General features: G+C 37.4%; 1 protein-coding gene across 10 annotated transcripts in view; it reads left to right on the forward strand.

Moving 5' to 3' along the window:
• Nucleotides 1-23,720, forward strand: part of SLC13A1 (solute carrier family 13 member 1) — a 273,175-nt gene that overhangs the window by 219,205 nt on the left and 30,250 nt on the right. Inside the window, exon 16 of one of the 10 annotated variants that reach the window (XM_085006004.1) lies at nucleotides 10,962-11,334. The exons of the other annotated variants lie outside the window; for them this stretch is intronic. The gene's annotated coding sequence lies outside the window, so the exon portion shown is untranslated. Of the gene's footprint in view, nucleotides 1-10,961; nucleotides 11,335-23,720 lie in introns of those variants that run through there. 10 annotated transcript variants of the gene reach the window in all.

The raw sequence follows: 23,720 nt of genomic DNA on the forward strand, positions 1-23,720 counted from the left end.
ACTTTCTGTTACACGTTTGTTCACTTTGAAAAACTAGCTTACTGATTCATTTTTGCATGTCTATCTGTCTCCCTTCAGTATCAGTCAGGTTCTCAAAAACATCATTGACATTTTAGTCCGGGTAAGTTTTTTTGTGAAGAGCTGTCCTGTGCGCTGTGGGCTGTTTAGCAGCCTTCCTGGCCTCTACCATCTAGATGCCAGCAGTAAATGCCCTCCATATGTAGCAACCAAAAATATCTCTAGACTTTGACAAATGCCTCTTGACAAGCAGAATTACCCCAGTTAAGAATCACTGAGGAGTTCCCACCCTGGTGCAGTGGGTTAAGATTCTGACTACAGTGGCTCTGGTCACTGCAGAAGTGTGGGTTGGATTCCTGGCCCAGTGCAGTGGGTTAAAGGATCGGGTTTTACCACAGCTGTGGCATGGTCGCAGCTGTGCGTCAGATTCATCCCTGGCCCAGGAACTTCCATATACTGTGGGTATGACTATAAAATTAAAAAAAAAAGAACCACCGGCATATATTTAATTATGTATATATTTAATTGCAACTACATGTAATATGTCTGATTTGTAGAAGATAAATAATAACAGAAAATAAGGTGGCTATTATAACAAAATATGGTTTGAAATTTCATATTTAAAAGTAGAATATTTTTAATTGATCACATTGAGAAAAATATTAAATAAAAATTTATGACCAGGAACACTGCATTAGAGTCATCAGGGCATAACAGTTAGCTGTTAGTCATTTGCATTATAGGGACTAAGAGGCAATACTCATTCTGTCCTTCAGCAGTTTTGGAATGATTCCTCTGATCTACAAACTGCAGAGGATAGAAATTGAAGAAATGAAAAAAAAAACAAAACAGTCCCTTCCTTCAAGTAAAATGTTGTTGAGAAAGAAGTTCCCTGGTGGCCTAGTGGTTAAGGTCTTGTCACTGCTGTGGCACAGGGTGGATCTCTGGCCTGGAAACTTCCACATGCCACAGGCACAACCAAAAAAAAAAAAAAAAAAAAAAAATTGACAAAAATAGTTTTTCTAAAGATAAAATTTCATAAATTTAAGAAGTATAAACATAGTATGAGATAGATATTGAGTACAAGGTTAATTCTAAACTTTGTAATTTTCTGATTTTTTGCCAAACTGCTATGTATTTTGCAGGTGTCAATAAAAAGTAAAATGTCACTAACTTTACTTAGCAAAAGAAAAAGTTCTCAAAAATTATTAGAAAACCTTCTTTTGCATTTTCTATTGTTATTCAAACTAAACAAAAACTTGGCACTTAAAATTTTTTGGAATCTCTTTTAATGACTAGATAAACATGATTTGAAGTTGGCTTTTCATTTGCTCATGTTCATACGTATTGCTTCAATTTATGTATTTCCCTTAATATGTATTTAAAATATAACATGATAATACACATATTTCATTCTAATCAATTTAGAAAATTTCTAAGAATATACCATGAAATACTTGTGTTTCCTCCACTGATCTACACTGAAAACATTTGCAATGTTTCCTTATTAATGCTGCAATGAAAAGCCTGTTGGTGACTCCTTTGTCTTTGTGTGAGAATTTCTGTACTATAGATATTTCATGCTATGTGCCCATCTTTATCTTTACTGCATATTACCAAGTGACCCTTGAGAGTAGTTACTTCACTTTCCACTTCCACCAAAATTATTGATAACTTCCCTCTCATTCTTTGCAGCAATTAATATTTTAGTTTTCTTATAAACTTAGCCAATCTGATGGATGGGTAATTAGTATTTCATGTTTTAAGTTTGCATTCCCCTGATTGTTAATAAGAATTAATGTTTTTAATTTCTTCTATGAATTAATGTTTTTAATTTCTTCTCCTATGAATTGAATTTTTCCAGTTTGTTTTTCTATTAAGTTCTATTTATTAATTTGTAGTTTCTTTGTATATCCTTGCTCATAATCCTTTGATGTTTGGGTTGCATATATCTTGTCCAGGTGAACGATTGTTGTTTCCCTTTGCTTATTTTTTTTATCAAATTGAAGTTTTTAGATTTAAGCCTCATTTAAATTAACTTTAAATTCCTATACATTTTTATCAAGTTGATCCTTTTATTTGTTTTATTCCATAGGTATTTTATTTAAGAATAGCATTTCTAATTCCACTATTACAAAGTTATTCCCTACAATTTCCTTTAAAATGTTTTGCTTTTCACATTTGCTGTGAATCCATTTGAAATGTAATCATAAATGCTGAAAATACAAATCTATTTTTCAGTATGTGGAAACCTACTGTCCCAGGAATTTTACTTGAGAGGGCTAACATTTCCCCTACTGATTAATAAAACCACTTTTTGTACATGCTAACTTTCTTTACGAGAATAATCCTTGCATGGGGACTATTTCTCTTTCATTGTTCCATTGGTCCTAGTTTTTTAAAGTGAAATTTTGATAAATTTTTTAAAATAAGCTTTATTTTTAGAATACTTTTAAATTTCAAAAAATTGCAAAAATTGTAGAGAGTTCCCATGTAGTTTGCACCCAACTTCCTCTATTATTAATACCTTAACTAACATGTTTGTTACAATTAATGAACCACGGTCGAGATCTTATTAATATATTACTAAGTCTATTCTTTAGTCAGATTGCCTTCGTTTTTATTGAATGTTCTTTTTCTGTTGTGGAATCCCGTCGGGAGGACCACGTTACCTTAAGTTGTCATCTCTCCTTAGACTTCTCTAGCCGGCAGTTTCTCAGGCTTTGTTTGCTTTGATGATCTTGACAGTTTTGAGTCAGTTTTGAGTCATTTTGTAGAATGTTACTCCCTTGGGACTTGTCTAATGTTTTTCTCATGATTAGACTGTGGCTTTAGATTTTTTTATCTGCTTGTGCGCCTGCTCTGCTCTCATTGTGTGAGTAATACAGCCTTTCCTACCCTCTTGGTGTTTGTGTGGCTTATCAGCCTGACAGCTGAACCAAATTTGGGAGGGAGCAGGTGATGGAAGACAATTAATCCTGCCACAGCAATTATCTTGCTCACTAAAACAAATGTATACCTCTTTAAATTAAGGCTCTAAACTGTGTTCTAGTGAATGTTTACAGAATAACTGAATATTTCTTTAAATTTCTCAGTAGTATATCAATTATGAGCCTGTGGTGATAGTCTTTGTGTTGTGTCTGTCTGACTTTCTCCTTTGGTTTAACATGCTGCTCTCCCTGAGATCATAGCTTTGCTTTTAGTATTTTGGCATTCAGTGTAGCTTGAATTTATTTTACTGTAAGGAGAAGACATAATTTTATTTTTTCTGTATGGATAACCAATTAATCCAATCCAGTATTGAATATTCCTGTATTTCTCCACTGGTTTGAAACTCGATCATATAAAAATAGTTCCATATGTGTTGGTGCACTGTCACCCGTAGACTCTAAGAAGAGTTGCTTCTAGCTTAGGATCCATGTTTCAAAGGGTCTTCTCTGGTTCCCATCTAGCTATATCCCTTCCTACAGTGAGAGGAGGTGGCCTGGCAAGAGACACACCCAGCCAGAGCCCACATCCCAGGAATGAACCTACCTATTTTGGATTCCAGAATTTTCTGCCCAACAATTCTGAGCCTACTTATGGGGCCTGTTTCCCCTAAAGGAAGACCATACCCCCAGTAAGCCAAGTGGAAATTGTCTTGAAGGGTTTGTGGGAAGATCTTGGGGGTGCAGGCAAGGCCCTGCTGTCCACACATAGGCGTGCATGAGATCTTTGGGAATGAGAGAATAGGGTTGCGCAAAACTTCAGAATCTGGAGTCAGAGGCCTGCTTTTCCTGTGACATCACATTCTTTCATAGGACTCCAGGAATACAATGAATTAAAATTCAAACTTGCCTTTGAGGTTATTACAAAGGTTTATATTATCAAGGTAAAAATATAAAACGTGCTTGATTTAATTGTTTGCCAGCTTGATTAAATATTAAACACATGCTATATGGGCCTCCCTTTGCACCCTTGTCCCAGGTCCCACAAATGTTAGGGGCATCTTCTTTTTCTATGTGTTTCTAGGCTTTCTATCATGTTTCATTGGTTGATTTGTTCCTATTCATTAGCACTGCCTTAATCAAAATAACTAATCACAAAGGCAATTCCCTTACCAATTTTGTTCAAAATTATCTTCGTTAATCTTGTCTTTTTTTTCTCCAATATGAATTTTGGGGTTAAAAAAGTTTCCTTTAAACTATTATCTTAAAGAATAACTATTCTATTCTCTTTTAAACTTGCAAGTTTCCTTTTGGACAAATTTATGAATTTTCCCATATTCACCATCCCTCACATTGGTTCTGTCTTAATCAGTGGTTCTAGACTCGAGGTGATTTTACCCTCTAGGGACATTTGACAATGTCTGCAAACATTTTTGGTTGTCACAACTGGAGCGAGAGATGTCACCGGCATCTATTGGATAGAGACCAGGGATGCTGCTAAACACTCTGTTAATTCGCAGAACAGCCTCCACAACAAGCTCTTTGACCTAAAATGTTAATAGCACCAAGCTGTGAACTCTGCTCCAGATAATACAGGGACACATACATACACACTAAGCGTATGCATATGTTTGTGTATTGTAATCAGTACCTAGCTAACTACTTTCTCACTCAATGCCCTTTATCTGAGATTCTCAAAGCAATTTACCAACATTATCTTGTTAATCCCGATTTAATGCTCTAGAAATAGGTGACAACTTGATTATGCTTGTTTTATTAGTTCTGAGACAGATTAAGTGCTTTGCCAGTGTTTATGACAAGAGAAAAAGCATTGAAAAACGTATTTCATGTTCTCTGTTTCAACTCATGTGTTAGTTGATTGTTTCTTCCTTTCTTCTGCTTATAAAAGTTGGATGACTTTTTTCAGGCAAAAATACTCTTCCTTCTTTTCAATGTGCTATTAAATTTTAAGTATTTAATTCTTAGCAGAGAAAGGAATTCAATTTTAATACAAATTTTTAAATGTTACTTGGGCGCATAGAAATATTTTCATGCTTTAATTAAAATCTAAGGAAAACTTTTATTAAAAATTGTAATGGTTTAGTGATTTAGAATTCTCAAAAAAAAAAAAACCCCAACTTATGTTGTAAAGGTATTTGCTAAACTAATCAGGATTTCAAAAATGCCATTAGATTTTAGACTTCACTAGACTTCATTTCTAAGCTTAATGCTTGAAAACAAAACATTTTGCACTAATTCTGAAGGGATTATTAATAAAAGCATTGATTCTTAAGGAATCATGAATCTGAATGTGGTTATAAAAGAATATTTCATGCTGAGGTTATTGGTCATTAGAGCCAGTCGCTCATCCTTGCTCGCATAGCTGGTGGGTGGAGTTATACTTGAGAATGTGTTATGGTTAATTTTATGTGTTAACTTGGCTTGACCATGATGTCTGGATATGTGGACAAATATTTTTTTTTTTACTTTTCTATGAGGGTGATTTGAATGAGATAAATGTTTAAATCAGAACTTTTGGGGGTGGGGCTTTTTGGCTTTTTGCCTTTTCTAGGGCCGCACCCGTGGGATATGGAGGTCCCCAGGCTAGGGGTCTAATTGGAGCTGTAGCTGCTGGCCTACGCCAGAGCCACAGCAATGCAGGATCCGAGCCATGTCTGTGACCTACACCACAGTTCACAGCAACGCCGGATCCTTAACCCACTGAGCAAGGCTAGGGGTCGAACCCACAAACTCATGGTTTGTAGTCGGATTCGTTAACCACTGAGCCATGACAGGAACTCCTAAATCAGAACTTTGAAGCAGATTTCCTTCCATTATGTGGATGGGTTTCGTCCAATCAGGTGAAGTCCTGAATGGAACAAAAGACTGACTTCCTCTGAGCAAAAGGGAATTCCACAACAGATGACCTGTGCACTTGAACTGCAGAATCGGCTCTTCTCTGGATCTCTGGCCTGCCAGCTGACCCTGCAGATTTTGAATTTGTGAACCTCAATAATCACATGAGCCAATTCCTTAAAATAAATTCCTTTCTAATTACATCCACACACCCTATTGGTTCTGTTTCTCTGTAGAACCCTGCTTAATACAGTATATACAGAAATGAATTATGATGTATCACCAATTTTTAGAAAGATGGATTTATAAACATATATTTTGACTTCGGCATAGTTATACATAATATTGAGTAGCCAGTTGTGTTTTCCTTAATTCAGACTGTCAGTTTATGCTGTTTTTCATCTTCTCTAGTCTCAGAGCCCATCTATGTGTTGTATCACAAATATGTTGAGATAAATACTACATATTTAGTTCTTCCATCCTTCCTGGACATACGGGGAACTAAGCTTCCTTGGAGTTCTTACAGTTAGGCAGGGCAATGTGACTGGTCTTGGCCAAAGACATATGAATGGAAATGACTGCGTCGCTTCCAGGGTGAGGGAGTAAAAATCTCCCTGTGCAGTTCTCCAGTCTCTCTACTCTACTGCAGCAAACCCTGAAACCTCATGTTGAAAAGTCAATGCCTCCTCCATTGATCAGAGCTTATGAGTGACTCTGTGGAGCAGAGCCTGCCTTTGTCTGGCTTTGAACATGGAACATAATACAGAAATAAACCTTTATTGTATTAAACCACCAGAATTTGTGGCTAATATTTTACTGCAGCATAAGCTAGTTTATCCTGACTAATATATGTGGCAATGCTTCCTTGCTGGCACTATATAAATACTCCAAGGAAGTTGATGGCCACTATATCCTTATGAAATGTGGTTGGATTCTCTAAAAGAGTAACAAGCTGAATACAGCTTTGATATAATAAAAAGTTATATAACATAATGTAATACTACCATGTGATATATAATATTACTACCATATAATATATAGTATTATATAATATTATTAACATAATATGCTATATAATACTATTATTAATATAATATGATACTGCTTGTAAAATTAATACTACCACCTAAACTCTAATATTAATACTACCACTTAATACTTAGACTGAATTCAAATATATAGATGCAACCCTTCTGTCTCACACTTTTTTCTGACATTGTCCAAATAATTTTAATTCCCTATGCCATTGCTTCCTCACCACACTCTAATAAAAATCAGAAAGATGGCTAGTTTTTGAACATTGTAAGTTCCTTAGAGGAAAGCACTTAACAAATAACAGCACAAGTTTTATTTCAGGCTCATCTTCCAGGGCACACACAAGTAGAGAAGTAATGATTACATAATTTTAGACCCGTAAATGTATCATAAGTTAACACAAATTGACATTACGTACCTGACTTAGCTCTTTCCTCTACTTCTTTATATAATTATATAATTAAACACAAATATCACAATATTTCTCTAGTTCCAGAGATGGCCTTCCCACCTACAAGGACAGAAGATTTATTTCTCAGCAAAAAGAAAAACACTTTATAGCTCAGACTGGCAACAAAAGGTCTTAGTCATTTGCACAGCCAGAGGAAACCCCCTTTCCTAAAGATAGGGAGAATGGTATTGGATTCCTCTTGCTCTCTGGGTGCAAGCCCAGGATCTAAAAATTACTCTCCTTGTGGTGCCAAACTAGTCATTTAATCTCCCTTACCCTCAATTTCTTCCATCCAAAAATACATTTATAAATACATATTTGTATGATTTCATCTGGCACTTAATAATTACTCAAAATTATATGTTGATTGAAGAAATACAAAAATGGGTGGGTGGGTGGTAGTTATGAAATTACGTTGAAATGTTTGTATAAAATATTTTTGAAATGATTAAGTGCTGTGGATATATAAGGTATTATCAATACGTAAAGTGTTTTGAAAATGGTATTTTTAATGTTCGTTACATCTGAGTCTAAACACTGGTAGGTTAACAACAAAAAAGAATTCCTACAAGTACTCTAAGGCTTAGTGAACTAAGAAGTTGGGGGATTCCCTTAGTATGAACCTGAGTGACAGGGGCTCTCAGACTCCACCCCCACCTATCCCTGGAAATGCATGTTCTCAACATGTTTGAACTTCACAATGGAGCTGGAGTCTCTGCAATAGGAAGATAATGGTTGGTCTTTTTAAAAATAATGAATCAGAAATAGTTGGAGAGGGATCAGAGAAAAGATGCCTATAAAACTCAACCTTCTTTCTATACTGATCTCTCAGAGAAGCTCGTCTACCTTGAAAATGCCCAGTCTTTGGGAGCCCCTGAAGAACTTTCTCCAAGACAATGAATACGTGTGAAAGACTTTTGACCTTGAACATGTGCAAGGATTAGGTTTAATCTTCCATACTGTTTAGGGTCTTGAAATCATAGGAACCTCCAAAAAGTGAAGCAACTGCTTCAAACCAGCTTTTCAAAGAAAGCCTCTGACTGAATTTAAGTTAAAGTTCTTCCAAACAATTACAGCTCTGATATCTATGAGCTCTGAAAAAGGTCAATGTGTGTCTAATTCTGCTTTGCTGTCAATTTAGGGGAAACCATTTAGGTTTTTTTAGGGGGGGGAGGTGCAAGGAGGCATCAAAGTTTGTTTTTGTCATAAACAAAACAAAGTCTCTGTTATCTTACTCTCCCCAGACCACTTTATGGCCTCCCTCTGTTCTCCCCAGAATCCTAAAAGTTTCCATCACCAAGAAAGACTGACTTTTAACTCAGGAGTTTTACTTAGAACTTTAGGGTTTTAGGCAATTTCCTAGTTATCTGTGAAACTGATCTTCAACATTCAAATCAAGCTATTAAATTGTGCTATTATCCTTTCTAAGAGAGTAGGACAGCCTAATTAGGCAGTGACTGGGGATTACGATTGTACCATCTTTCTTTTTTTTTTTTTCCTTTGTATTATTCTAAACCCACTCCTCTCCTTGCACTGCCATTCTCACCACCACAGCCAAACTCCTTTTTCTTCTGTATAATCATGTTCTCCTGGGGATGGTTTGTAAGATAAACAGTAATACAAAGTCTGAAAAGGTAAATTTTAATTATTGATATATTTAACATTTTTGCAAATATTTAATTTAGTGTGTTGGAAATTTCAAGGAGCTCATTTTGGACAGCTGCTAGGTAGCTGTAGCTGAGTATGATCTTCTTTAAAGTCCAAAGATGTTTTCCAAAGATAACACTCCATAGGGTCACTACCTTAAGTTAGCATCAATTAACATGTGGGCAAGCACAGGGAAATATATTCACAACAACTATAGAATTTTTCCCTTGACTCAGCCTGTCCCCATCCTCTACCAAAAACCTTCTAGCCACTTAGCCACTCTAGTTCAACAAGACAGCACATCAGGACATCAGAGGCTTCCATGCTCACCACAGACATTCACATTTGGATGTCAAAGCAAAAACTCCACCAGCCAAATTTAAACAAATAAGGACAATTTTTTTTTTTTTTTTTTGTCTTTTTGCCATTTCTTGGGCTGCTCCCGCAGCATATGGAGATTCCCAGGCTAGGGGTCGAATCGGAGCTGTAGACACCAGCCTATGCCAGAGCCACAGCAACGCGGGATCCAAGCCGCGTCTGCGACCTACACCACAGCTCACGGCAACACCGGATCCTTAACCCACTGAGCAAGGGCAGGGATCGAACCCGCAACCTCATGGTTCCTAGTCGGATTTGTTAACTACTGCGCCACGACAGGAACTCCATAAGGACAATTTTTATTCAAAGCTATTGAAACAGAGGAAAAAGGCCAGAACTAGTTTTGAATATGTCTCTTCTGAAACAAAAGGCAGAAGAGTTTTTAAAGGCTGGTTAAGCTTGTGGAAAAGTATTGGAGCACATTATGGGGAAAATTTATTCATGTCTGGAGCCATTGAGTTATTCCTCAGTTTGCAGATGTTTTTCTCTGTAATTATGCCATCTGTGTTTGCTACTAGGAGCCCAAAGAACTTAGGCACCTATTCTTCCACAGAATCTTTGAGACAGGGGGCTCTATCTCTGGGATGATCACATGTCAAAGGGGTGACTCCTGGGTCCTGGAGAAAGACATTCCTGGGCTATAAAACTGACAAGAAGCTTCTAAAAACTTTGTATCTCCAGTGTGCAAAGAAAGAATTTATATATTTTCTAAAGCAAATGCTCTGAGAAAAAAAGGAAGTTGGGAGCCTGGAGTTAGGAAGAAGGCTATCTAGAGTCAGGACATTGTAGGGGAATGTTAAGACCATTTTAGACACTGCTGAACTAGAGTGTCTCCACAGTATGATTTTTTTTTTCATTTTTAAAATATTATAGAAGTATAGTTGATTTACAATGTCCACAGTATGATTTTTGACAGAACAAAATTGGTGGAATATGACTTATTTTAACTGCATACAAGAAGGTTTCATCAAAGAATGACCTCATTGGGCGAAGTTTCACCTCTAAGTCAGATCTCCACCTACATGCTGAAAACTACACATTTAGAATGAATAAGCAATGCGGTCCTACTTTATAGCGCAGGAAACTATGCATAGTCTTTTTGGATAGACCGTAACGGAAGATAATATGAGAGAGGAAAAATGCACATATATGTATGACTGGGTCACTGTGCCAGACAGCAGAAATTGACACAACACTGTAAGTTGACTATACCCTAATAAAAAAAAATCTTATAGAAAACTACTTGATGTCAGCATAGTCTTCCAGAGTCTTCCTAACTATTGTGTTTAAAGCACAAAATTCATTTTCAGATGAAGTCACCATGTGGTTCAAGTGACCTGAAGAAACAGTAATGAGTTTCTGGGCACTTGCTTTATGTTCAGACATAGGAGAGAGATCCTTAGACCCTGTTCTCTTTAATGACATGCAGTGATGAAGCTTTTCATTTCTTTCCACTTTCATACATCACATAAGAAAAATTAAGGACTTTGGTTTTCATTCCCAACTTAAAGTCTCCCTCACTCCCACTCCTGACATTTTTTTCAAAGTTGGAAAGTTTACTTAACATTTTGCTCTGTAAATATGATTTGAGTTATGTTTCTTTCGCCAGGAAGCATGATATAAATACAGTTAACTGCATTTTGAAACAGGCTTCAGGCTCGTTAATGGAAACTGAAGTGAATTGCTTCAGAATGGAAATCCACTCTCATCCTTGCAACTGGAACACTTGTCACAACAAATAAAAGAACTGTTGCTTGAAGAATAATCTTCTCTGGAATTCCCGTCGTGGCGCAGTGGTTGACGAATCCGACTAGGAACCATGACGTTATGGGTTCGATCCCTGGCCTTGCTCAGTGGGTTAAGGATCCGGCATTGCCGTGAGCTGTGGTGTAGGTTGTGGATGCGGCTCCGATCCCACGTTGCTGTGGCTCTGGTGTAGGCCAGCGGCTACAGCTCTGATTTGACCCCTAGCCTGGGAACCTCCAAGAAATGGCAAAAAAAAAAAAAAAAAAAAAAAAAAAAGAATAATCTTCCCTCTGTAAATCTCTCTAATCATACTTATCATCATGCAAGCAAAGTAGAAGTGAGAAAAAATATGACGTCCCAATAGTCTGGTCTTGATTCCTAAAATTCACCCCCAAGGACATTGCTGGGATTAATCACACATACCTGAACAAATTGTGCCTCATAGCATTTTTTGCTTCTATCAGTAGCATCGGAAATTAACCGGATGCATGGCTAGAATATTGCCCTAATTGCTGCTTCTCTATGAGTTGCTCAGAGTCAAGCACTCATAGAACTATAGTTTTCTTAGAGGTATAATTTCTTAGAATTTCTACAGGTTCTCTTTTTTCCCCCAGTTTTTTTGAGATACAGTTGACATGTAACACTGTGTAAGTTTAAGGTATACAATGTGATGATTCGCTATATTATACATTGTGAAATGATTACCACAAGAATATTAGTTGACACCTCCAAGCTCATATAGTTACCTTTGTGTGTGTGTGTGTGTGTGTGTGTGTGTGTGTATTTGGTGAGAACATTTAAGATCTCCTGTCAACTTTTAAGGACATAATACAGTGTGGTTAACTGTAGTCATCGTGTTGCACCTTAGATCACCAGAACTTATGTACCATGGAAAGTTTGTACCCTTTGACTGGCATCTCCACATTTCCCCCACACCCCGTGCCTTTTCTTGAGAGGAAATTCTATTTCTTTGGAACAAGTTCATTTACTCAATTGAGTTAGGTGACACAGACTGCAGCCTTTCAAAAACTCTGATTGCATATATTTAGTCTTAACTCAGGTCTTAATATTTCCAGAATAATTAGGGTAATGGCCATCTATTCAGAAGGAGATACTTCAACTTCACCCCTGGAGGGCCAAAGCTTGGCCCTGTTTTGGTTAACACCAAATCATTTCACTCTTCTTCAGTCTAGTGTGACCAAACACCTAAATCAGAGAGACCACTGAAGATTTTAGATAATGTGCAAAATCATCAAATAGAGTCACTTTAATAAGATTAGAGTGTTAATAACAGCATTGTTTAATAAGATAGATAAGATTATTGTTACTGATTCCTTGAAGGAACATGACACATACTTCATGGCAAAAAATAACTTATTGAATGTTAATAACAAAATTGGCCAGAAGGAAGGAAGGAAAGAAGGATCAAAAGGGATATGAGTTAAAGAACTAGTAAAATGTGGTTTCTTTTCTCAGAAAAACATTTATATTCTTTTTGTTATATTTTATTATACATATAAGTAATATTCAGTTGTACATTTATCATATTTATAACTTTTTATTATTATAAAATCTTCTGCAGTAAACATTCATAAATACATTTTGACATGCAATTAAATAACAAACGAGTACTGTGACCCAGCAGTGTATATACCAGAACCAGGACAGCATTTATTGGAGAGAAAACTACGTGAGACAGGGGTCAGCAGTGGGAATAGCAGTTCCCTGTTTGCCCATCACACCTGGAGCCAGTGTTCAAGGATAAAGCAGTGCTAGAGAGAAGCATTGTGGAGTTTCAAGGCCATGACTGGGAAGCCCTGGCCCATGTCCTTCCCTTACGTGCGAGCTTTGTGGTTCCAACAGGATGGTATGGCAAAACTCTGGCTTCCTGCTCCAGTCTACCCTCTCAGCATTTGTGGTTGATTGAAGATGAAGGGGAGAATGTAAATAGAGGGAAGACTTTGGAAAAAATAATGGATGAGTGACTTTTTATATTTCTTTCTTTCTTTTTCTTTCTTTCTTTTTTTTTCTTTTTAGGGCCAAACCTGTAGCACATGGAAGTTCCCAGCTGTCAGCCTATACCACAGCCACAGCAATGCAGGATCAGAGCCACATCTGTGACCTACACCACAGCTCATGGCAAATCTTTAACCTTCTGAGTGAGGCCAGGGATCAAAGTCACATCCTCATGGATCCTAGTTGGGCTTGTTATCCCTGAACCACAATGGGAACTCCAATTTTTTAAATCTTGAGGCAAGAAGAATGTTTGGGTGACTCTGTGCTTTTCAGAAATAGTTATTTTCCATATCTTATAAAGCCTTCCACAGACATGAAAAAGAAGGAAGGATTTTCAACTCATTTAATGAATCCAACATTATCTTGATATATATGTTTTATAGTAACATTGAAAAGGAAACAATGGACCGATCATACTTTATATGATTTTGTTCATAAATGTATAAAAAAGTGCTTAGAAAGATACACATCCAATTGGTGACAGTAGCAAAGGGGACCAGGATTGAGGCAGTGGTCATAGGGTACTTTATCCTCATGTATAATAACTATGTTTACAAACTGAAGCAAATATCACTTATATAATTGTAATTATAATATATAACTACAACAGTGTTAATGTTAACAGCTTTTACTTATTTTAAAACCTCTAACAATGAACATAAGATTCATTCCGCCATTCAGTGTAAAATGAGGACATACATATGCTTATCAGCATCTCACCCTCCATCATTCACCTATTGATTTCTACCTGGTTCTCTGTTATCCACCTAGTTCTATTGATTTGAGCCCAGTTGATATTTATTTGAATTTTTTAACTATGCATCTTCTTAATGACTATCTTCAACATTTGCATTCTTTTTTTTGGTTTTCAACTTTATTAAGGTAAATTACATAGCTCATAAAATTCACCTGTTTTAAGTGTACAATTAAATGATTTTTAGTTAATATACGGAATTGTCAAACCATCATCACAATCCAGCTTCAAAACATTTGCATCACCCCAAAAAGATCACTTTTGCAGGTTCCCAGCCACTCTTCATCCCAAATGCCATTCCAGGCAGCCATCCATCTGTTTTCTGTCTCTGTGGATTGGAGTTTTCCATATCATATAATGAAATCCTACAATATATAGTATCTTTCCTCTGGCTTCTTTTACTTCATACAGTGTTTTTGCTTTCCATCCATGTTGTGCCATGTATCAGTAGTTCATCCCTTTTTGTTGCTGAATAATATTCCATTGTATGGATACACAACAGGTTTTTCTTCAGTTTTTAGCCATTCCTTAGCCCAGGCTAACTTTCTGCTTGATGTTACCAGTACTCAGACTTCCTGCTTGGTATAACTAAACTCGGACCTTTGGTGCTTTCGTGTTCAGATATTAGTGTTGAATTCTGGCTAATTAGGGTCCAAGGAGGTCTGTGCCTCAGGGCGTGTGGGTGTGTTCTTACAGCGTCTCCTTTATTTCCTCCCGTGGATGCCATTGTTTCTCAGAATAACCAGATTTAGCATTTACATCACGAAGAATTTCTTTGATGTTTCTGTCACATAGAGGACACCTCTCCTTAGTTTCTAACAGAGTTGTAAGATGTGATGCTATTTTACATGCCCTTGGCCTTTTTGATGGAAATGTAGGAATGTAAGAAAAAGATGCCTTTGCTCATTTTTGCACAGATCACACACACACATGCATATCACTTTGGCTCCTAGAGCAGCTCAAATTCTAATCCTATTTAGCTACTTTCCTTATATATTTTCTCCCACCTTTGTGCATCTGTTGGAACACCCTTTATAGTTATAGGTACTACAGAAGCAGATTTGCAATGTCCTTTATAAATAGACACTGTTTGGACCAAGACATGCTGTGGAGATGGAAACAGAATATCTGTTTGAACAAAATATTCCCAGCAAAAGTGTCTTAGTGAAAGTATGGCCTTGTTATCTTGCCAGCAATAGCAAGATCTGCAGTGGTGATTTCCTGAATAGCTCAATTTCCAAACTCTAGGAAATCTTAGTCATTATGCAAACTATCAGCATGAACATTTTAGCCCCCATCACTCCTAATAGATTTTAGGAACCCTCTTTCTCTGAGCCATCTCACCACTTGCAAGCTTCCCCAGCATCACTGCCCTTTGGACATTCTAAGTTGCAAACCCACAGCTGCGTCTGGGGAAGGATGAGTTGTATTTGGGGGGCAAATGAGAAATCTCCAAGGAGAGAACTCAACGCTCTTCACTTTTTTAAGAGTTGAAATCTATAAAATCAAAGACCAAACTTTAGCAGAGCATGTGGGGAAGAGAAAACCTAACTCTGTGAAGGAAGTAACCAGGCATAAGACCATGAATTGCTTCAGGGCAAGAATCACACAGATTGTGTAAACTGTGGTTTTCCAGTGTCTAATGTACTGTTTGATATAGCACATGCTCAAACAAATGAATAAATTACTTCAATATTTTCTTTTTAATGACTCTTTGGAGTTCCCTCAGGCTCAGTGGGCTAAGGATCCGGCATCATCGCTGCTGTGGCTCTGGTTACAGCTGTGGCATGGCTTTGATCCCTGGCCCAGGAACTTCCTCATGCTACAAACATGGCCAAAAAGAAAAAAAAAAAAAGACTTTAATTTACTAGTGTAATAGTTAATACCTGTGACACCTAACTCATTTCAAAATGTTTTATTGGACACAGTTTTTAATGACAGGAGGTAAAACATTTTCCTTTAATTTAATACCTACCAAATAAGTTTAAAAAATACTCAGAGTAAAATATAAAAATAAAAAATAAAATCTACTTTATTTCAAATGGTATCTTAAGTAGGTTAAAACATCATACAATGTTTTAAAACATCTTTTTTAAAATTTTTTTATTTTATTTTAAAAAATTTTTTACTCAATGATTTTTATTACATTTATAGTTGTACAGTGATCATCATAACCAAATTTTATAGCATTTCCATCCCAAATGTTTTAAAATGTTTTTAATATTCCTCATTTTATATTCAAAAGAACCACGTGAAATATATATTAAGCAGACCAAGTCATACCTCCTTCCACTAATGTGGATCTTGAAATAAAGAGCTGAAGTTGTCCAAGGGTTTTATACTGCATTCAGAATAATCCAGGTAACCCATCGTTCATGGTTATGATGGATAATTTCTGATGCCCACTATGTTTCTCTTCCCTCTCCAAAACGCAAATTAAAACAGCTTCAAAAGAAACAAGCAGAACTGTAGTAACTGAAAATACCAATAAATAAAAAATACCTCATAAAAATTGCCTAGTCCCAATGTGCCTGAGTTGAGACTTTGCATTTTTACATATGGACACTATCTTACAAACTAGAATAAGATTACGTAGGTCAGTTCTGTCTAAATATAGTGCAAGCTCCCTGCACAATAATTTTAAATTTTCTACCAATACTCTTTAAAGAGATAAAAAGAAACAGGTCAAACTTGTTTCTATAACATATTTTATCTAATCCAAAATGTTGCCATTTCATCATGTTATACTATCCACCCATCACATTTCAAATTAAGTGCTCAGTAATCACAGGTGGCTAGTAATTCGGGAACTGGATATTATAGATCTAGATAGTTAAATACAGTAGAGAATGTATGTTCTCTCTTGCCCAACAAAACAAGTAAGAACTCAATAAGTACTGAAGGAACTGCTGAATCAGTAACTGGAAGAATATCCTGCTTGAGGTCACTGGGATTCTTCCATTTTTAGATTTTCATCAAGTTTGAGGATTTTTTGGTCATTGTCTTCAAATATTTTCTCCTGCCTATTCTCATTTTCTTATCCTGGGACTTCAGTAACATGTATGTCAGACTATTGGATATTGCCCCACCTATTTCTGAAGGACAGTTCATTTTTATCCATCTTTTTCTCTGTATTCTTCTAACTGGAAAATGTTTATTGATATATCTTCAAGATTACTAATTCATTTTTCCACTCCTTTAAATCTTCTGTTAAGCCTACTCAGTGAATTTTCCATTTTTTGAATTCTTTTCATACTTTTCAGTTCTAGAATTTGCAATTTTTTTTCTTTTAAGGGCCACACCTGCAGCATATGGAAGTTTCCAGGCTAGGGGTCAAATCAGGAGCTGCTACTGCCAGTCTACACCACAGCCCAGCAACATTGGATCTGAGCCACAACTGCAACTTATACTGCACTTTGCAGCAAGGCCAGGGATCAAACCCACATCCTCATGGATACCAGTCAGGTTCTTAACCTTGGCTTGTTGAGCCACAACAAGAACCCCTAGAATTTGCAGGTTTTTTTATAGATTCCATTTCCCTGCTGAGATTTATTTGTTTCTTTATTTAAAAAAAAAAAACATTTTTCTTTTGTATTTGAATATATTTTCCATACTTTTTGTAATCTTCTTTAAAAATATTTGTCTGCTAAATCCAATATATAGGCTGTTTTGAGGCAGGTGTATTAATGACACTTTTTTGTTTTTTGGTATGCTGTGCCTGTGGCATACAGAAGTTCCTGAGCCAGGGATCTAACCTGCATCACAACAGTAACCTGAGCCACAGCAGTGACAACAGCAGATTCTTAACATGCTGAGCCATGAGGGAATTCTGGCATTTTTTTCTTGAGTATGAGTTATAGTTTCCTGGTTTTTTTGCGTGCCTAAGAATTTTTGATTGTGTACAGGACTTTGAGGATGCTGCCCTGTAGAGAGTCTGGATTCTATCATCTTCTGAGAATAGACAGTTCAATTATAGGGTGATCACCCGAACCTGGAAAGTCTTGCTTTTATATTTGTTTACTATATATTTATATATAAAATTCTAAAAGTGTTTCCTAATTCCCCCTAATTTGGTGGGTCTGAAACTCCAAAGGCTATCTCTCTGATTCCACTCTTTCTACCCTACCTGGGCAACACCTCCAAGGACTTACTTGTTAAATATAAATAAGAACAAATCACTCTCCTGCTTATAAGCTCTCCAGTAGCTTCTAATGGCTGTGAGAATGGAATCCTTCCTGCTTATAACTGTCTATAAACTTTAAGTGACTTGACTTTTCCTACCCCTTTAACCTCAACTCTTCAACTTTCTCATTAATTTCCTTCTCTTCAGAAACATCCCTCACTTCCTGAAAAAGGCCAAGATCATTGCTGCCTCAGACTTTTTGCCCATCTGTGTTCAGATACGTGTATGGTTGGACTCATTATTCATATTTCAATATGATTTGCTCTGCAAGGTCTTGCCTAACCTTCCCAGTTCACTCAGGACATTGTCAATTATATTGCTCTGTTTTAACTTCTTCATGGCAATTTTTATTATGTGGAATTAATCTGTAGTTTTATTTGTTCCTTTTGTGTCGCCTTAAACTTGAAAATAGATTCCACGAGAGGAAGTTGCCTGACTTATATACTTGGCACCCAAAATGGTATTTGAATCACTGTGAGAATTTGTTGTGGAAAAAAACCCCGATGAATATTTGTTGAAAAAATGAAGAAACAAATTCTCTTCTATTACCTTGAAAATGACCCAGTTTAGATATATATTATGTAATCTATTAGTATACAGAGCAAAATATACACATTACAGTGTAGATGAACAATGCACATAGGTATGAATACAGATATAGATAGTCTCCATCTGAGTGTGTGTGTGTGTGTGTACATATGTGTTTAGAACCAGCATGAAAATGAGCCTAAATTGAGACTGGAACACTGGGAACTACCCAAAAAACCAACCCAGCAACGTCAGAATGGAATTCGCATTTCCATTGCCCCATGGGTCTTCTTCTGAAGGAGAATGGTAGGATATTAAGGTTTTTTATCTTCATGGCTGCTCTGTGCCAACAACTGTCCTCTCTCACTGCAGCTCAAACAAATTGGGTGCAGGATGAAGAGATATTTCCTCTCTGGGGTGTTGGTGTTTCTGGATTTACTTGTGCATGTCTCGGTCATGCTGAGGTCAGCAAAGGGCCAAGGGACTCTTGATGAAGCACTGTCAATGATCTCACTTGGGAAACATCCCGCTATGAGGAAAGCAAATTTGGGGGTGCATGGTATGACCCAGCTGCTGGATAGTTGTGGGGAGTGACCCAGGGAAAGAATCTACCTCTCTGCTTACCCAGCTGGCTCACTTGCTGGCAGAGGGTCTGGCTTCAGCCACCCCACTTGTGCCTGTCCTCACGTTCACACCAAAGCTCTAGTCTGAGGCATTGCTTTTATTTTTATACTTCATTAGTAGCTTCACTAGTAGCAAGACTTCAGGGGTTCTGAGGAATATCTAAGTTTGGAAGGAACTCCTGGTCACCCTTGAGACCTGCATGGGCTTTAGGCAGATCTTTCAGTTTCACTAGACTGCACTACACAACACCTGGTTGACTGGGCCCCTGTCAATTTCCCTCAAGTCTAAACACATAGGTAGGGCACGTTCTGACCCTTCTGTAGATATGCAGGTAAGATTTCAGTATGTGAACCCAATGTTTCCATCCTTGTTCCCATCATCTGCGACGGATGAGCATTCTGCTACAAAAATTGGAGTGAACATAAGTCCTAATGCCAGCCCCTGTGGACTACCCCACTAACCTAAGTCTCTGCTTAGCCCCCAAAGTCTGCACACCCTGTTACAATTCAATATATTTTCTAAGCATGAACCAATATCCTCTTGCCTCATACCTGATACAATGATACCTGTGAAATTTCAGGAGGCAAACAAATTAAAGCAATATTGCCCAGTCTTGGCAGCCAGGTGTCCATGGATGGTCTCAGCTACAGACAAGGTTTCAGCGTGATTGTATGTGTCTGAGACCTCAGCACCATTTCCAGAATGGACTCTAATTTTTAAATAAACTGTATGTATGAGGGAGGAAAGATAAAAACATCTTTCCAGAAATTCCCATTATGGCTCACCAGGTTAAGAATCAGGACTAGTATCCATGAGGATGCAGGTTTGATCCCTGGCTTTGCTCAGTAGGTTAAAGATCTGGTATTGCTACAAGCTGGGGCATAGATTGCAGATGTGGCTCAGATCTGGTGTTGCTGTGGCTGTGGTGTAGGCCAGCAGCTGCAGCTCTGATTCAACCACTAGCCTGGGAACTTCCATAAGCTGCAGGTGTGTCCCTAACAAGAAAAAAAGAAAGAAAAAAAAAAAGTGTTTCCAGCCTACAAGTTTGAAGTAGAGTTTCTTATACTCTTTCATTCTGGGTATCTCACCAAACACTCCCTGAATCTAATTCAGCTGGGTGTGAGAAAAATAGACCAGGAAATGTGAAACATAGCTACTGTGTATATTAAAAAAAAAAAATGAGGAGGTCATCAACCCAGACCAGGAACTGCCAAATCTCATTTCTGGACCTATTGGTGTACAGTTTAATCCAAGATTCCCCACATGCATCCTCAAGAATTGCTTTAGGATCCACAGTGGAAGATGAGCCTTTAACCAAAAAGAGAACAAACTTCATAAGGCCATTATATTTCAAAAGAGATACTGGTAAATACTTGAAAAGAAAGGGAGCCAAGAAAATCAGAAGAACAAAGATGAGATGTTTGAAAAGTTGTTGATGATTATCCAAAAGAATAAACCATTCAGGATTTTTTATGAATTTTTTTTCTTGGCCATGCCTGTGGCATGAGGCAGTTCCTGGACCAGGGGTCGAACATGCACCACAGCAGCGACCCAAGCAGCTGCAATGACAACACCAGATTCTTAACCTGCTATGCCGTAAGAGAACTCCCCATTCAGGATATTTTCAATTGTGTTTTTTATTTTTAGAAAGCGTGACAAAGTTCTGTTGATTACAAGAGAGTTGATTTCTTCTTCAATTTTCTGTCTAATACATCAAATCCAGGCATTGCATTATCACAGTGGTTCTAATTTCCATTCCAGACTAGCTTTCTCTTATTCTAAGGTGGCTGCCTTCCATTCTTTTAAAACCATGAATCAAGCATCCTGGAAAATGTGATTTTAAGGGCTACCAAGTCATAGGTAGACAAAACATATTAGATCTTAATATGGAGACAATAAAACTGGGTTCCTGTGTGGTCAACACACAAACCGCAGAGATGTGTTTAGACTTTTCTCCTTCTCTTTAAATTTCTCCTTGGACACAGCTGACCAAAAATTGATTCTCTTCTCTTTCCACACAATCTTTTTTAAAAAGCCTGATCTGCTTCTCCGCTTTAGTTCCTTCCTTTTGAGGACCCCTTCTCTGACGACCCCCAGCCAACCTGCGGGCCACCCCCCTGCAACAAGTTCTCACCTTGGGAAGAGAAACTGCCTCCTGCTTGGGCTCATTTCTTGAAAAAAATAAAAAGAGAGGACGAGGAGAGGAGAAAGGAAGGAAGAAGGAAGGAAGCACAGGAGGGAAGGAACGGAGGCCGGGAAGGGAGAGGGGAAAAGCAGCCTCCTTGGAATTCCCCAGCTTGAATGCCTGAAGCAGAGTTTAGATTCTGGCCATCCTGAGTCAAGTGTAAAGACTCTTCTTACTGACCTTTAGGGCAATACTGAGAAACTCAGTCGTTCTCTTTGCCTCGAGGCCACCCCAGATGGTCCTGATTGGAAGCATTTTCTTCTCACTCAACTGTGCTTTATAATAGCATCCTTAGAAAGTAACTATTTTCCCTTCTTTTTTTATTTGCTGCTGTCAATGCTTTTAGGAAATTGGGTAAAGTCAATACACAGTGAAATGCAAAGATAGAAAACTAATTTCTGAAGTTTTGCTTTTGGTGTCCTGACTCCCAGGTGGATTTTGAAATTCACTTCCAGACTTGGGCTTTCTGGGCTCTCTGCAGGCTGTCCTGTGATACCTGGTTCTTGTTCTCTGGGACTTGGAAGAGAGGCAGTGTAGTTCAGTGGTCAGGAAGGCAGGTTCTGAGACTCTCGGCTCCAGGGTGCCAGCGCTTTGCACGCTGTTTCTGTGATGATGGTCAGTTGGATGCACTGGCATCAGAACAGCTACTCAGCTGCCTGTGGTGATGTCTGGAGGAGCCACACTTCCCTATTTGTCTTCAGTTAAAGCCTCATCACTCGGCTAACTGGAGCACATCTCTTCCTTGAAATGTTAAAGATGCTAAGACACTATTGTTCACATGAAAAATCTGGAAAGCACTCAGACTCTAGATTTCTTTTAACGTGTGAAACTTCTTTAATTTTACCCAGAACAGTTCCAAAAAATTAATCAAAAAGTAAATGAAGTATCCTGAAAAGAATTCTGATGCTTCACAACGTGACTTATTATTTATTTTAAAGATACGTTATAGATTTCTCTAGAGAACCTAGGAAGTGATTTCCTCTCAATTCCAATGGTTTTGAAAATTATTTTCTTTCCGTTTCAATGGTTTTAAACTTTTGTCCTCTAAGACATTCTAGGCACTCTAGAGGACAAAGTTACAATGCTTTCATTTAAACTTTCCACATGAGTCAAAAGGAACTAATGTAACTTTCTTATGTCCTGAGTTTTTTTGGTAAATTATCCTTTTTATTACATGAAAACTTTGTAAGGAAAAAAATCAGAATAGGTAGAAACTAGCTCACCTACTTTCCTTTCCAAAGCACACATTTTTAGTGTCTTGCACAATATCGTCTCTGTTCCAGATTATTTTTAGCAAAAGGGTTTTCAATTTGATGTATAATTCAAGATAAGCTATGAACTATTTTCCCTGTTAGATTACATATAACTAGACTTTCAAACAGTTATCAATAACAAATGGTATTTAAGTGGTAACTTTTTAATAGTAAAATACAAAGCTATGATTAACAGCCATTGTTGTAATGTCAAAATACGACATGCTCTTCTCACATTTTGTAGTCTCTCATTAGCCTATTTGGATGAAAAATACGTCCCTGATATGTTGTCTTTGGCTTACAAATTTCCCAGAGTTTATTTTCATTCATATTTGTTCCAACTTTCTGCTTAAGTGAAATTGTCTCAGCAATCAGAGTAACTAAAACGTCAGGTGCCTGTCTGGAAGACTTTGCAAAAGCAGTGTCTGTTCACTATGCCTTTTAAATCAATCAAACTCAGTGCTGTACATTAATAAGAGTCCCCTAGGAAGGTTTAATGTTTTTTTTCTGGTATTAATAGTTGAGGAGTCTAAAGATTTTAATTTAACTGAACAAGAATGGAGCTTCTAAAAAGAACAAGACCAATGATTTCCCCTAAAAGTAGAATACCAAAGAGTTGAGAGAAACTGTAGGACCAGGGGTCTGTTTGTACATTAGTTTAGATCTTTTTATTCCATCGAGGTTTTAAGGCTAACCAATGGTGCAAAAATCCCTTATCGCCTTTTATATGTTTGCTATTCCTATATATTTTCTTAAAGTTGATCTACCCAAATTCAGGTAGGGCCTTTATTTTTGAGCAATCAAATGGGGGCAACAAACTTAACAGAGAAACTAAGAATGAGCCATCTTACTTCAGATGTGAAACTCACAGGCAGCTTCCTTATGTGGAGGTCTGGACCAGAGCTCTTTATACAAACAGCTTAGGACTTTACCCCATAAGTCTAAGGCCTTGTAAAAGTGACAAGCCACAGAAAAAGCTATGCTTTTGATGCTAAAAAGCCTGACAAGGTCATGTCTGATCCTGCACTGATGCAGAAGAAGGTAGAAGATCTTAAAATGCAGAAGCTCCTAATTGTACCTGGAGGTGAGGAAGGCCTGGGCAGAAATTCAAAACTCATA

The sequence above is a fragment of the Sus scrofa genome, chromosome 18 (genome assembly GCF_054392235.1).
Source record: "Sus scrofa isolate SSC_HxYL_T2T_F1_AM1 chromosome 18, Sscrofa_HxYL_maternal_Yorkshire_Landrace_v2.0, whole genome shotgun sequence".
In the NCBI taxonomy this organism is placed as follows: domain Eukaryota; kingdom Metazoa; phylum Chordata; class Mammalia; order Artiodactyla; family Suidae; genus Sus; species Sus scrofa.